This window comes from Protopterus annectens, chromosome 7.part0 (assembly GCF_019279795.1).
Source record: "Protopterus annectens isolate FY-2018-M chromosome 7.part0, PAN1.0, whole genome shotgun sequence".
NCBI classification, from domain to species: Eukaryota; Metazoa; Chordata; order Ceratodontiformes; family Protopteridae; genus Protopterus; species Protopterus annectens.
This window is the reverse complement of record NC_056739.1, coordinates 348,740,544-348,757,244: the sequence shown is the minus strand read 5'-3', so window position 1 is coordinate 348,757,244 and position 16,701 is coordinate 348,740,544.

The following is a 16,701-nucleotide window of genomic DNA, read 5'->3' as shown; positions in this document are numbered from 1 at the left end:
CTCCCTGCTTGTTTATGTACCACATGACTGTAATATTGTCAGTCTTTATCAATAGTTGTCCTGGATGAAGTAGATCCTTGAAGGCGGTCAGAGCATTCTGAACAGCTAGCATCTCTTTTCGACTGATATGTAGATGCATTTGGCTCGCGGACCATGTGCTCTGAATACATCTTCCTGCCATATGGGCCCCCCAGGCATAATCTGATGCATCGATTGTTAATATCTGCCTGGCTGTGGGTAAAGTGAAAGGCTGTCCCTTGTTGTGGTGATAGGCCTTTGCCCACCATCGAAACTCCTGTTGCAGGCAGGGAATGAGGGTAATTATTGTTTCCAGGCTGTGGCAATGTTGAATCCAAACATTTTTAGATACCATTGTAGTTTCCTCACATGCAGTTTTGCATATGGAATTAGCAGTATGCAGGACGCCATGAAGCCCAATGCCTGCAGAATTTTTCTTGCAGATATTTGGGTCTTTGTTGCCAACATTTTGAAATAAGTTGTCTTTGTTTGTCTGGCATGAGAAGTCATTTGGGCAGTTGTATTTAAGCTTGTACCCAGGAATATTATCTCTTGAGAGGGTACTAGTTTTGATTTCTTTTCATTTACTGTGTACCCTAGGCATGTTAGTAATCTTTTTACAAACGCCAGATGCTGTAGTAGAATGTCCTTGCTCTCTGCTTGAATAAGGCAGTTGTCCAAGTAAGGGTATATTTGTATTCCTCTTTGTCTACAAAATGCAATTACTGGAGCCAGGCATTTTGTGAAGACCCTGGGCGCAGTAGATAAGCCAAAGGGCAGTGCAGAGAATTGGTAATGCATTGAGCCAGCCTTGAATCTGAGGTATCTTCTGCATATTTGATTGGGACATGCAGGTATGCCTCTTTTAGGTCTAAAGTCACCAGCCAAGCGTTCTTGCCCAGCATGGGCAGAAGCTGCTGCAAAGTCAACATCTTAAATTTTGGTATATCTAGGAATGTGTTCAAAATAGATAGATCCAGTACTGCCCTCCAGGCCTTGTCCTTTCGGGGTACCGAGAACAGTCTTGAGTAAAATCTTTGTCCCTGCTCTTGCTCTGGTACTAGTTGAATGGCCCCCCATGTCCATGAGGGATGAGACTTGTTTTTGTGCCTCTGCCCATTAATTTTTTTGGCCGATCTGGCCAACCGTTTGCCTTTGGCAGGGTATGGAAATGGAACTTGTAGTCTTGTGACACGATATTTAAGAGCCACTTGTCCTGGGTTATAATGTGCCAGTTTTGAGAAAAAAAGTGCTAATTTTCCCCCTAAGGGTGCTGCCAGGAGATAAGTGCTTGGTACAGGCAGAGGGAAGTCACTGGGACTGTTTCCTGAATGGTTGTGATTTGTCTTCTCCAACTTTGGAGGTAGAAGCTCCCCATTGTTTTGAGCGGAATGAACCTTGCGCCTGGGATCTGCCTCTAGGGTGTCTGGTTCTGCCTCTTTGAGGTCTGTCTAACACAGGAAAGGACCAATTCTTTGTTGGCCAGTGTCTACTAAACCTAGGTGGCTGTACTTGTAAAAAATCTTTGACCGTTTGCATAGATTTAGCTTTGTCCTCCATTTTCTTTACCACCTCTTCTACCTTAACACCAAATAAAGTATCATGCTGTAAAGGTACATCTAATAATTTAACTTTAACAGGATCAGGCAAATTTTGTTCCTTTAACCAAGCATGCCTCCTAATAACAGAACCTGTAACTGCGACCCTGCAGGAGGCCTCTAAAGAATCAAAACCACATTGCAAAGTATGCTTGTTCAGCTGCATGCAATAAATCCTGCATTTCCTTGTTTTCTGCACATTCAGTGTTTAACATTTTCTGTTTAAGCAATGCCATGACATGTTGTTGATATTTGAGCATATGAAACTGACAGTTTAAGGCCCTTATAGCCAAGGTAGCAGATGTGTAAACCTTTTTTTCCCCAACTTATCCAGTGCCCTAGAATCTCTGTCAGAGGGGGTAGGGTTTTTTGCAGCAGAAGCCTCAACTCCTTTGGGACCCTGAGAAATAGTTTCCTGCAGCAGGGTATTTAAAAAGGAATTTATGAGCGTCAGGAACTCTGTAATATGTCTGGCTTAACAGGAGCTGGAGGTAAAGAGTCAGGTGTAAGACTAGACACCGAAAACACATCATCTACAAAGTCTAACAGGTGGGATGGCTAGTGGCTTGTGTTGAGGTAAGTAAAAGGAAGTCCCTGAGACTCTTTTTAGATTCTGAAAAATCTTAGCTCTCCCAGTGGAAATGCTCCCTCATGGTATGCAAGGTTTCCCCAAAAGAATAGTCCTCAGGAGGAGAAGCTGAAGGTATAGATTCTTCAGCATCAGAAGCCTCATGGGGGGAAGAGAATATTCCTGATCAGAAGAAATGGAAACCTGATCTGAAGATTCATAGTCAGTCTCTTGCCTAGGCCTCTTATCAGGAGGGGGATGGGAACCCCTGATCAAGGTAATAGAGTCTTCGGCCATTTTGAGCATCTGTTTTTTGGGCATAGAGGCCTGACCATGTGGCGCTCGAGTTTGTTTCTTTGCTTTGGAAGGTGCTTTAGTCTTTACTTTTGAAGCTGAAGTCGGTTTGATGTAAAGATGTTTAGGTCTGAATACACCCTCAGAAGCCGGTGCCTGCTCAGCGGCTCCGGACCCATCTGAAGGGATAATATCCAAAAATCCAATACCCTGAGTTTCCAGCAGCATGGCCGACTCCACGTGGGAGTCGGTAGCGGCCTGCGACTCTAAAGTAGCGGGAGTCAGGGGCTGGGAAAGCGCCTCACTGAGGACAGGCGAACCAGCGACTGGCTTAGGAGAAGCTTCGTCGTCAGTTTTGGGCCTTGGTTGTCTATCTCTTTCCTTTTCTTTACGTTTTTTGTGAACTCCGGTAGTCGGATGACTACCCGACGACATTTCTGGATAATTAAATCGGCATCCGAAATAGTTTAAAGCAAAATCATACCGATGCTTAATAGTGCGTTGGTTAAATCTAGCACAAAACAGACAACCAGAAACGTTGTGATCCGGGCCTAGGCAAGGAATACAGTAAGAATGAAAATCCTTATGAGGTATTTGCTTCCCACAAGAAATACAATTATTAACTTTTTCTGACATCGGTCTGGAGCAAGAAAAAAAGTTTCCCCAATGGGGTACTTAGCTTTATAGAAGACTTCTGATCTGAAACTCGAACACGAAAATCTCAGGAGTTGGCCGACCGGCACTTGCGAACTTCTTCTGCTTCGGGCACCGCGCAGCAAGAAAGACTAAAGAAAATGGCGTCGGCCGCATCTTTTATACCCCTGACGACCTGATGTCAGGGAAGAGGTGACAGCAGCCGACGCGGGACCCAGGACCCTGGAATTCAGGCTGACTGAGGGCAACCTGCCAGCAGGATTACCCAAATGTAATGACTGCAACAGTGAAACACGAAGAACATCTAGGTCCAGAATCCACGGATTCTCTTTTAGATGGGGCCATACGAAGAGGAACCAAATTTGATGAGGCCAGTATGGGGCAATGAGAATCAACTTGCTTCCCAGCGTACTGGCTTTCTGGAAGACTTTGGGGATCAAAGGAGGGAAATTGGAAAGAAGGCCCGGGGGCCAATTGTGTACAAGTGCATACCTTGGTGACCTCCCCAGAGGGGAGATTAGGGCAAAATAGCTGCTGCATTTGGCATTCAAGGACGTGGTGAAAAGGTTGCAGCAAGGCTGGCCTGACTTGCAGAAAATCTGTTCTGCAACTTTCTGTTTCAGGGACCACTCGTGAGGCATAAGAATAGCTCTGCTGAGTTTGTCTGCTATTACGTTGGATTTCCCCAGGATATGCATTGCTACTAGAAAGCTCTGGGAAGAGACTGCCCACTGCCATAAACTTTGAGCCTCTCGACACAGGGGGTAAGATCTGGTTCCTCCTTACTTGTTTATGTACCACATGACTGACATATTGTCTGTTTGGATTGCAATCGTTCCTAGTGGAAGGCAGTTATGAAATGCCTGCAACGCCAACAGCACTGTTCTCATCTCTAAGATATTGATATGAAAGTGGTTCTCGTTTTCCTGCCAAATTCCTTGGACAGTCTGCCCCAGATAACGCCCCCCCCCCCCCAATCTGGGAAGCGTCCGTGGTCACTGTAGCTATTGGTTGAGGGGGGATGAACAGTCTGCCCTGAGCCATCTGAGTACAATGAAGCCACCAGCATAGACCTTTCTTGCATGATTTTGTTACGATAATCTTGTGGGACATGGGCAGTTCCTGCATGGACCATTGGGTGAAAAGCAACCACTGTAGAATTCTCATGTGTAGACGTGTAAGAGGTACTAGAGTTATTGCTCCACCATGGTGCCCAAGACCTGTAGAGCCACTTTTGCTTGCACTTTCCTCTTTGTCAAAAGGCTTTCTACTTGTTGACGTAGAGCTTGAATCCTGTCGGGAGGATGTTTGGCTATTATCTCTTTTGTGTTCAAGTCTACTCATATAAAAACGATATGCTGTGATGGCAACAAGGCAGACTTTTCAAAATTTATCTTAATGCTCAGTTGAGAGCAAAGTTGGATGGTGGTGTCTCTTGCCCTGATGGGTAGATACTCAGTGATGGTGGTTAGGAGCCAGTCGTCCAAGTATGAAACACTCGGAATCTCAGATGTCTCAGGTGAGCCGTGACTAGTGCCATACATTTGGGGAACACTCTGGAGGTCTGTTGAGCACATCCAGTTGTCTTTCCCCCAAAAAGGGCAGTATTGACTGCAGTGTTACCATCCGGAACTTCAATTTCTTGACAGACTTGTTTAGTCTGCTGAGCTCCAGAATAGGCCTCGAGTCCCCTGTCTTTTTTGGAACTAAAAAGAACCTTGAGTAAGTTCTGGATCTGATTTGGTCTGCGGGGATGTTTTGTATGACTCTTCTTTTGTAGCAACCGTTGTACTTCTAGGGGTGCTTGATCCCTTTGATTGGGTGGAACATCCAGGACTGACTTTTTTCTAAAGGGGAAGAGGAAAAGGGTATGAAATAGCCTCTGGATAGGATTGCTTGTACCCATTTCTAGTTTGTTATACCTAGCCAGGCATTTGGGTACATTGACAAGTAACCCCAGACTGCCTCCAGAGGTCGACAGACGGGCCTCCTTTCAGGAGCGCTGGTAGGGCCTACCAAGGAACGTGTCCCTGTCGCCTTGGTTTTGCGGACCCCCCCTCTGCCGCATGGTCGGCATCTTCCATTATTTCCCCCTCTGCCCCGGGGGGAAATGTCACCATGTGCATCTGGAAAGACTCTCTCGGATTTACGGAACCATATTTCCCCGCCTTTCTGGCCTTTGGAATAAGGCCTAGAAAGGAAGGAAAAATGGACTCCAATGGCAGAAAGTCTTACTCCTTCTTGTTCACACCTGGTTAGAGTTTCTTTCACTTTTGGCCCGAACAAGGATGAGCAGTCAAAAGGGTTGTTAGTAAAGGAAGACAAAGGGCTCAGCAAAGTCGCATAAGCGCATCCAGGAGTGTCTCCTTAAGGAGATTCCTGTGCCTGCCACCCTACTCGCTCCATCGGCCACATAGGATATAAATCACATGGAGGAGTTTACTATGGAATTTAAGGTGGAAACCTGGATGGTCACTTTGACACACCCGCAGCTGTAGAACACTGAAAGTATCTCCTAGCTTCTTCAGGAGATCCCGCTGAAGCCTACTGAAATGGGTCAAGTAGTTCAGCGATCTAAGGGTAAAAGCTGCTGACAAAAACACAAACTACACTTTCCGTACCTGTCCATCGTACAAGATTCTGTATTCAGAGGATTGACAGATATGGAAGTCTCAGACAATTCCTTCTTGCTGGCTGCCGCCACCACCAGAGCATCTACCGGGACACCTCTATGTAGAAATTCTTTATCAGATGGTGGTGTAATGAATTTGTTCAGCCTCCTTGGAACAGGTTCCACAGATTCCGAGGAGCCCCCATGTCTTTCGATTTACTACGTTTAGGAGTTGATCGAAAGGCGGTGTCACACAAGAGGTGGAAGGGCAAGACCCAAAAGCCTCCAGGTACACGGACTCGTCCTCAGAAGGGTTAATGGGCTTCCAGTCACCTCTCTGCCTAACGATCTCTAGGAAGTCTGGAAAAGAAATATCTTCAGAGGGTGAATGTGGGGATCCTTCTGAATCATCTAGGTCCGTGTCTGAAGTGATAGACTCGTCAGGGGATTCTAGATGTTTCCTCTTACAAGTTTCTCTTCTGAAGGACCTCTCCAGAGGGATACTTAGGGAAGTTTCTGAAGAGACTGGTTCGTTCAATAGGGTGTCCTGGGACTTAGGGTCTCCCTGCTGGGGGGTGTGATGGAAAGGAGACAGACTCCGGTACTTTTGGGGAAGAATGTTTGGATCCAAGAGTGGAGCTGTCTGGGGTGACAGCACTCTCCTCATGACCTCGAAGGCACCATGACTCCACTCCAAAGAAGCCTCTGGCTCCGAAGAGCCAGGAGACTGTCCCCAAACCAAGGAGGTGGGCTCAGAGGCAGATGCAGGCACCAAGTTCATCTGTGCCAAGGTCCCGAGAGGTAGACTTGGATCCGACAAAGGTCTGACCCGACTCTCCTCCCCGGACCTGACGGGAGAGTGTAGGCTCCTAGAACCATCGAAAGACAATGGCACCAAAGAGGTCAGAGCAGAAGTCGGGACAGAAAAGCCTGGGGCAGATCTCAAGCCCGATGGTTCCACTACAATCAAATCCAAACACTCCAGCTCCGAAGCCACTCGGGTCAGAGGAGAAATCGAAGAAGAGGTAGTGACAGTTGTCGGTTCCAATTCCTTTTGGGCTGGACTCGAAAGAATCTTGGCTAGCGCCGGAGTCCGTAACAGCCTCCTGACCACCCACTCCACATCGTCGTCTGACAGACTCCTGGAGGACCTGATATTTCCAGCCACTGACCGTACAATAGGAGACTGCAAGACCGAAGAGACCGGCTCCAGAATTGGGGACGGCTCCGACTAGGACTCTTGGTCGGCTCCAAGGTAACTTGGAAGAGCCGAAGTCGTCGCCTTTTCGGGTCCGAAAGCCTTCGGGTCCGTAGATGTGTCCTTAGCCTATTTCTTCAACGGCTCAGAGGATGGAGTCGAAGAAGAAGCCCTCTTATGAGACTTGTCCAATTTTGGAGATTGAGAAGGTTTTGGGGAACTCTGATTCCCTTCCAGTGACTCAGAAAAAGGAACTTTTATCAATTCCCTGACTATCAACTTGTTTTTTCTCTCCAGTAACACCCTTGGACTAAACGCATGGCAAATCGAGCATGAATCCTGTAAATGTACAGCACCCAAACAATACAAACTAGTGCGCCTGTCTGTCAAAGATCATCTTTTGACTACAAGAATCGCATTTTTTGAAGCCTGACTCCTTCGTTTCCTTATTATCCTTCGACATTATACCATCAACAAACACACACTATCAAAGGCTACTAAGAATATCGAAGAACTACTACTTTTATTAAACAAGCACACACAAGAAGCAGAAGTAAAAGTACTAGCTTTTTTTTTTTTTTTTTTTTTAATAAACAATCACACAGAAGTAAGAGAAAAGGGATTAGAGGAGAAGTCTCTAACTTAAACAACCATCTCTTCTAGCCAGAGGGAAGTCTCTAACTAAAATGACGACTCCTCTCAAGAGGAAGGGGAAAAAAGGAAAGGGGAGCCCTCCAATTTAAACGGGCTAAAAGGACGAACCCTCTAAGTCACGGGTGGGCAAACTTTTTGATTCGTGGGCCACATTGAGTTCTAACATTTGACAAAGGGGCCAGAACAGGAGCAGATAGATGGCATGCTTTGAAAACATCACCTCATTGGGGGAAAAATACACATCTTGGGATATGGAGAAAACATGTGCTTTAATTTCCAATGGAAATGAAGAAAAGCATTACAATAAAATCTCTGACTTCGAAATGAGTCTTTATTTAAACACTGAAAATCAAATAAATGACCATTTTATTTTAAAGCACTGAAAGTTCTGTTATCCTAGCACTGTTTATTTTAACAACGTGCATATCACGGAGACACACACATTTTAATGGGAGCAGTGTTGTTGGTCTCCTTTTTCAGCCAGCGCATCAAAGTCTGGAGTTAGTTTTGTTGTGGCGATTCTCAGGATGGATCTGAGGTGTAGGTCTGTTAACTTGGATCTGTGGCTGGCTTTGTTGATGTTTATGATGCTGAAGGTCTGTTCACACACGAAGGTAGAGCCGAACAAAGCCAACATCATCTGCGCTTTTCGCCTTAGATTTGGAAACGCGGCATCATTGAGTGAAGCATAGAAGTCATTTAGTTTCAGAGAGCTGAACTTCTCTTTTAAGGCAGGGTCGGACTGAAGGTCGATCAGTTCGAGCTGAAGCTCCTCTGGAGTTGTTTCGGGGTCTTGTGACAGAGGAAAGGCCACCAATTGAAGTGACTTGTCAATTTTGTCGAAATCCAAAAACCGACGGCAGAATTCTCCGTGCAGTGCATCCAGTGACTCACTGTATTTCTTTACTTTTGCTCCGGCCTCTTTCAGCGTGGCTAGTCTAGGAAAATGAGTGAATGACTTGTTCAAAATCTGCCTGGAGAATAAAGCCAGCTTGGATTTGAAGGCTTTCACGTTTGTGTACATGTCATGCACAAACTGCTCCTTCCCCCCTGCAGTTTCACATTGAGCTCATTCAAGTGTGAAAATATGTCCTTAGCAAACGCAAAGTCACACATCCAGCTCTTGTTGCTCAGCTCAGGAAATTCATCAGTCTTCCCCTGCCGCTCCAAAAACACGCCAATCTCCTCTTTGAGCTCCCACACTCGTTGAAACACTTTGCCCAAACTCAGCCAGCGGACACGGGAGTGATAAAGCAGGTCCTGGTGATCCGCATCAGTTTCCTCCAGGAACGCAATGAACTGAAGGTGCTGAAGTCCCCGTGCGCGTATGAAGTTGACGAGTTTCACCACAGGATTCACAACATGATTCAGCTGTAACACCGATTTACATAGAGATTCCTGGTGGATGATGCAGTGGAGGAAAATGACATCCTGGTCAGGGTTTTCATCTTTCACTTTATTCTGGATTCTCCTCAGCAGGCCAACGTTTTTTCCCATTAAATTCGGAGATCCATCTGTGGTGACGTTAACAAGCTTACTCCAGGGAAGCTTCATGTTTTCGATGGCAGCAGACACCCGTTCAAACAAGTCCTCTCCCGTGTTTGTCCTTTCAGAGACTCCATTGTCAAAAACTCCTCCGTTATTTCAAAAGTTTCGTTGATTCCTCGGATAAAAATGAGGAGCTGAGCAGTGTCTTTGACATCGTTGCTTTCATCCAGTGCTAAAGAATAAAAAGTGAATGACTTCGCCTTTTTGTTTAATCTGCTGGTGATATCTTCATCTATTAGTTCCACACGGCGAGTCACTGTCTGCCGTGATAAACTGATTTTCTCAAATTTGTCTTTGGTCTCCGGGCACAAATACCTGCTGTCTCTACCATACATTCTTTTAAAAACTCGCCCTCAGACAGTGGTTTGCTGGCCTTTGCTATTTTGAATGAAAGCATAAAACTGGCCTTGGTACTTGACTCTTGAATGGCAGTTTGACGGTGAAAAAAACTTAGCTGAGCCTTCAAATTAGCTGCCAACTTCTCAGCAGCAGCTTCCCGTTCTTTTGTTGAGAGCTTGCTAGCATAATTAGCGTGCTTTGTGGCAAAGTGACGGCTAATATTATACTCTTTAAAAACTGCCACAGTTTCTTGGCATATCAGGCAAACAGCAGATGATCGGTGTTCAGTGAAAAAATATTTAGTTGTCCACTCCTTATTGAACACTCGACATTCTCTGTCCACTTTCCTTTTCTTGGGTCCGCTCATCTTCATAGAGGGGCGGTGGGTTATCTACAAATATATCTAGAGTGCGCCATCTAGTGAGGAAACATCAGAATTGCAGGGGAAATAAAACATTAACAAAGTTAATTTATTAAATTTTTTCAAGTTTGGCGGGCCGAATCAAAACGTTTAACGGGCCGCATGTGGCCCCCGGGCCGTAGTTTGCCCATGCCTGCTCTAAGTCAAACGGACTTCGTGAAGAGAGGGAAGAAGAAAAATTTTACTATGGAGTATAAAGGGATGGGAAAACAACCAAAGGCCTAGTGGAAAGAGAATGCCAGCAACAGCACAATCCAAAGACAAAACGCAAACAGACTAACCACAATGGTCTAACCCTAAGCAAACAATACTTTACTAACAGCAAACAGTCTTTATACAAGTAAAAATACAGAAATTAACAGTATAACTAGCAAAGAGATTTCACTTAGCCTGAGCCCAGTAGGAAGCACCCAATCTAGTTTAGCGGCAAACGAGATCTGTGTAATCTCCCTAAGCATGATGGAATAGGGTTTTTCTGTCTCGAGCTTTAGTAAAGGCAGAGTCGGAACGGATTCTCGGTTCCGGACCCAACCAGCAAGAATGAAGGCAAGATAGGACAACATAACATCTGCTGTTCTATTTTTATACATAAATGTTGTCAATCTCCTCTCCGGTCCAGCTGGTGAATCTGGGAATCTTGAGGCAATGCTACAACTGCCTCATGTACACAGACAACCCTCTCCTCCTCTCAACAAATTCCAACACATGTGAGAGATGCAACCATATAGCCAAACTGGAGGCTAAGCTCTCTCAACTCAGTACTGGCGTAACTAGTCAGGAGGAGAAGGAAACCACACTCACTACAATTCCAGTCTCACATAGACCTACCATGACAGCAAACCAAACACATAAACACACAAAAACATACTCGGAGGCTCTAAATAAAAATCTGCCTAAGCAGCAGAGACCTCCACAGCAGACACCCAAGCAAAACCCCAAACACCCCAAAACAAAACACATGCAACACATAGCTCACAAAGCCAGTGTGCCGAACAGTCACAGCCCCTAAGGCTAAACAACACACCTGATACACTTGTAATAGGTGACTCTATCGTCAGGCACACTGATGTCCTGCTCACAAGGCTGAACAAGGAGAAGGTCACGGTGAGCTGCCTGTCAGGCGCTAGGATCCGCCACATAACACAAGCACTCAGGTCACTCCAAGGCAAGTACAAATATGACTCAGTCATTGCCCATTCTGGTGTGAATGACCTGAGACGTACCTCCCTGGACTACATGAAAAGAGACATAGAGGAGCCCTCTGAGCATGTAGCCCAGGCCGGTATGACCCTGACCTTGAGTAGCATCTTACCCTCACCAAGAATGATGTCACAATATGAAGACAAGATGATCAATTTCAACAATTGGCTTAAGTATTGGTGTCAATCAAAGGGGATCCAATGCCTGTCAGCCTGGGATGACATGCTCGACAAGCCATGATGCTTCGCTAGGGATGGCTTGCACCTGTCACCCCTGGGCTTTCGGATATTGGCAAAGGCTCTTGCTACCCCCATAGTGCCTTTTTTAGGCAAGGCTCAAAAGACAAACCCACCTCCATAGGTATCACAAGGGATAAGAAACTAAGAGTAATGCTACTCAACGCCAGAAGTCTAAACCTCAAGATGCATGCACTCGAAACTCTCCTTAGCATGGAGAACATCGATATCTGTGCAGTAACAGAAACCTGGTTCAAGGCTTCCGAGAGCACCATAGCACTACCAGGTTATACCTCATACCATGCTTTTCAACCCCAAAACTTGGACCGAACCACAAAAGGAAGGGGAGTATCAATATTCGTCAAAGATACCCACACCTCCAGATTGGTGGCACAGCACGAAGCATCAGAGACTATCCATGTGCAACTAACAGTGGGTAAAACTGCCTTCCAGTTTATAGCCTGCTACAGACCACCCTCCCAAACCCAGGAACCCCACTCGGCCTTCTTGAGAACACTGGAAAATATGAAGGTCTCTCCAAACACCATTATATTGGGCGACTTCAACTACCCAAACATAGACTGGGAGCATTACTCTAGCTCCAACACCCTAGCCCAAAGGTTCCTAGAATTTATAAACTCAAATGCTATGGAACAACTTGTTACCACTCCCACAAGAGGGGAAAACATACTGGATCTGATCATCGCCAACATGGGGACTCTATGCTCCAGACCAGAAGTGTATCCCTTTACTGGTAAGATCAGACCATAAACTAATCTCACTGGATATTCACATCCCGACCCCACCCCCTGCCCAGAAAACCACAGTGAAAAACTTCTCTAAAGCAAATTTCACACTCCTCAAAACCGAGGTGGAATCCTTCAGTGCCCCCGGGCCTGCGGAAAATATGGCCCAGACCGCAGAATCCTTTATAAACGCATTCTATGGACACCTTCAGGAATGCATGGATCATGCAATCCCAAATAAAACCAAGACGCAATCCTCCAAAGGCAGACATCCTGTCTGGTGGACCCCAGCCATAAACAAACTATACAATAGAAGGAGGAAACTACTACATGATAGAGCAAAATCCCAAAAAGGGAAGGCATCTCTGATCAGTATTAGCAAAAAACTATGGGCACTCATAAAATCATCTAAGGCCAGCTTCGAGAGAAAAATTGCACAGGACACTAAGGATAATCACAAGGCTTTCTTTAGTTATGTTAGGAACCTGGGTGGGAATTCCCAGATATGCTCAGAATTAGTCCAAAATGACAAAAAATACACCGAACCCACAGACATTGCCAACATCCTAGCTGACAGGTTCAGCGCAAACTTCTCCTCCCCTCCCCACCAAAAGGGCAAATATCTATCCCAGCAGAGTGCTGCCCCCTGACATCTCAGTTGCTCAGGTAAGAGCTGCCCTCTCCAAAGCAAAAAACATAGCATCAATGGGACCAGACGGTGTCCCGGGCTGCGTCTTACATGAACTCCAAGAAGAGCTAAACCCAAACATAAAACTACTGTTCAATCTCAGCCTTACTACAGGATATGTACCCAAAGAGTGGCGTACAGCAACAGTGGCCCCTCTCCACAAAGGTGGTGCCTCAACGGATCCTGGAAACTATCGCCCCATAAGCCTGACTAGCTTGGTCTGCAAAGCTATGGAAAGGATCATCATGGACCTCATAAATAAAGATATTGGGGACATACAGACACTGGATCCTACCCAGTTCGGCTTTGTTAAGGGTAGATCCTGCCTCTTAAACCTGGTCGATTTCTTTGAAACAGTCACCAAGGCCATTGACGAGGGGAAGGTGGTCCACACAGCCTACCTGGACCTCGCAAAAGCCTTCGATAAAATACCCCACTCGGGCATTATAGATAAGTTCACCAGCTTAAATATAAACCCCTATATCACTAGATGGGTTGCAAATTGGCTCAAGGACAGAACCCACATGGTTAGAATTGCTGGAGCCATGTCAGACTCCAAACCAGTTACAAGTGGCGTCCCACAAGGCTCAGTCCTGGGACTTCTCTTGTTCGGTATATATTTCTCAGAGGTACAGGCCAACATGGAAGGACTGTGGCTGACCAAGTTCGCAGATGACTGCAAACTGGGAGCCATAATCGACTCTCCAGCCGACACAAGCATCCTCCAAAAGGGCCTCATAGAAACAGACAACTGGTGCCAGAGCCATGGCCTCAAGCTAAATGCCAAAAAGTGTATAGTCATCCCCTTTGGCAAAAACAAAGTGCCCACAAATTACCACATAGGTGGTAATCCATTAAGTACAGAAGAAGTAATTAGGGACCTGGGGACCCAAGCTGATAGCAATCTCTCATTTGACAACCACATGGCCAAAGTGGTTAGAAAAACATTTTATATAGCCCACCTAATCATGAGGGGATTCACATCTAGATCAGGGGAGGTCATCGTGCCTCTTCACTCATCCCTCATCAGGCTCATAATTGAGTACAATGCCCCTTTTGGGATGTACCTTACCAGACACCTGCAGCAACTGGAAAGACCCCAAAAGTACCTCACCAAGAGGATCAAAGGGCTCAAACAGATGCCATATGCTGCCCGGTTAAAGAAACTCCAGCTCTACTCAGTGGCATACTGCCTGCTCAGAGGCGATCTGTGCCTGACGTATAAAGCCATGTCCAACCCGGAATTAATGGACATGCTGCACCTCAGAAAATCCAAATCCCATCGAGCTACGCGCTCGAGAGACTTAAACCTCAGCACTGAAATAAATAGGACATGCTGGAGGGACAGATTAATAACCCAGAGGCTCCCTTCACTCTGGAATAAAATCCCAGTCCAGGTTAAGCAGAGTCCCTCATTGACTCTCTTCAAGAGGAATCTTGATGAGTGGATGGGAGATTGTAGGTTTACCCCGGGTATCACTTCTGTGTCACTGTTAGACAGAGGCACAGTATACTAACCTCGAAAAAGGGCATAGCAAAATTAATTTAAAATGGGTGGTGAAAGCCAAACACACTCTGGCTAGGCTTATAAATGCCCTAGGGCAGATAGCCTAGTATGAACCTATGACATAAATAATCATTACTTGCACATTTTTCTCAGAGATTTTATAAAGAATTTTGAATGACATACCCAAATTTAGAACTATCACCAGTAGCAGATTTGCCTACATGAAACTGTCTAATATGCACACAGAATCCATAAGACAATAATACAAGGTATCTCTGATGTTCAACAGTACAGCAGGTAGTGGATCAGAAAGTGAGCTAACAGCAGTATGACATACTCTCTGGTACTCTTTTCCACTTTAAAACCTACAAAGAAGTGCACATTTTTATTCTGCAAGAAAATTTAATTAGGGGAAAATTCTAGACTGAAAAATGTCAGAAGTTTGATGCATACATGCATGGGTCTATCTCAAAAGATTGAACACATGGACTGTTGAAACCCATCAGTCCATCGAAAAAAAATTAAAACTCAAACACCCACATACAACAGAAACAATGCTTCTGGAAGGCAACCTGCAACCCCCACACCCTCTGCTAATTATATATACTAACTCCAAAATCACACCACAGTGAGGAAATGGCTAAATTTCCTGAACCCTACTGTAATGTGATCTCAGCCAAAACAGTTTGACGGACTGAATTGTCAGTCATATGGGTTTCAATAATCTGTTTGCTTGATCATTTGACAAAGACCCTGCATGCATGCCACAAGTGACATTCAGAACTACCCATGATCCAAAGTTTCACCCATGGCATAATTCTGGAGACCAACCTACTGCAGCATCCAAGAGGCTTTCCAGACTAATTCACACTGACCTGACAAAAATATTACATACAGGTATTCCTGGAATCAAGCGTAGGGTTTTCCCAGGGACTACCTAAAAACACTTGACACACATGCTGATCTTGTAATTACAGTTTCACTGGTGGTAAAGGTTCCTTTTCCATAACCAATCAACAACCAAAGATGCAATACAGTCCTTACCATACTTTACCATACAGTGATTTTCCCTGAGTGTAGTCAGTGTACAATCAAAAACAGTGAGAGGCACATATGACTTTCTAGACATTTAATGACTGTACACTGTCTACAATGCACAGTAATAGACACCAATTCACAGAAGAAAATCACTATTTGATAACTGCACGTGGAATGCATAATGCATGCTCTGATGTACAAGTGTCATCTTTTGAAGATGTACCTATAACTGAACACTGCACTAGGAACCATTTAAAACTGTTGAGGCAAAAATACACACTGCCAAGTTCAATAGTGCTACAGAAAAAAAAAAGCACTTCTGCAGGGCAACAAGCTTCATGAAATACACACACTTCCTCATCTCCAAATATATTAACTCCAAGACTGGATAATCTTTTACCTCCATATTTCAATGATCTCACTTAAATAGCTGCATATTATCTGCAGAAACATAAGAGTCCACAAAACTGGCTACTCTAATTTTGTTCACATATGGTGTGACACAGGGGATGTAGGCTTTTGAAGACTGCATAGAATATACCGCATTACTAAGGGACAGTAAGCAATCGTTCACTGGCTGTACACAACATGCATTCAGACAGTAATAGAGCTCAATGTGAAATACCATTCACTATGAATCAAATACAGTACAAAAGCTCAATGAATGTACAAGGTATTTTGCACTCAAGAAATGAAAGAACATCAAATGCCAGAGTGTCATCATTCAATAAACACACTTCACATGGTAAACAAACACACAGATACATATATATATATATATATATATATATATATATATATATATATATGTATGTATATATATATATATATATATATATATATATATACATACACACACACACACACTGACTCAGAACACGGAGTTCATATACATACACACGTACAGTGAATGCAATGCATCCTTAGCAAACCACCCAATGGCAGGTACCAGTGCTGGTGAAAAGAAGGCACTATCACCTAGCTTAACAGTAGGTGCTACATCTCTTCCTGAAACAGATTACATATGCAACATAAAACTATTCTATTACATAATCTGGAGTTTAATATTCTGTAAGGGCCAGAAACAGTTATTGTCTGTACTACCTACACATGCTTCATGAATGCAATCTTCCCACAAACAATGCAAGTAAAAAGTGTGGTTACAGGTGTTTCCTTTTCTTTATATGGCTGACAGAAGGTAATAAAGTCATTACTTAATTTTCTCAACAATATGTGATGCTTCAAGAATAAGCAAAAGGCACTGCTGACCTGAAAAGCAAATTCCATCTCTGCAACCTCCCCACTATTAAACTGCTTAAAGTTTGCCAAAAACAAGTTTTGCGCACAATTACAATTAAAAATCTACTAGGTGGCCCAAGCAAT